Below are 243 nucleotides of genomic sequence, written 5' to 3'. Positions count from 1 at the left end.
AGAATCATAGAATCATCAGGCTAAACAACCCCAGCTCCCTCAGCCGCTCCTCATAAGACTTGTTCTCCAGACCCCTCACCAGCCTCGTTGCCCTTCTCTGGACACGGCGCAAATTAGCCTAGTCTGACTGAGAAACGGAGCTGTAACAACACTCTATGTAACATAATGCAGCTGAATAAGTCTACTTATTTTAGCATTTTTTTTTTTTATCTCAGTCCTTCAACAAGGCTGCCCTAAACAGAA

The 243-nt window shown here is 44.4% G+C and overlaps 1 protein-coding gene across 1 annotated transcript in view; it reads right to left on the bottom strand.

Annotated features, from left to right (window-relative positions):
* WDFY3 (WD repeat and FYVE domain containing 3) overlaps positions 1–243 on the bottom strand; it is a 157,532-nt gene that overhangs the window by 2,777 nt on the left and 154,512 nt on the right. The window lies entirely within an intron of this gene.

This window comes from Pygoscelis adeliae, unplaced genomic scaffold (genome assembly GCF_000699105.1).
Source record: "Pygoscelis adeliae isolate BGI_AS28 unplaced genomic scaffold, ASM69910v1 Scaffold157, whole genome shotgun sequence".
Taxonomy (NCBI): Eukaryota; Metazoa; Chordata; class Aves; order Sphenisciformes; family Spheniscidae; genus Pygoscelis; species Pygoscelis adeliae.
This window is presented reverse-complemented; position numbering and strand designations above follow the sequence as displayed.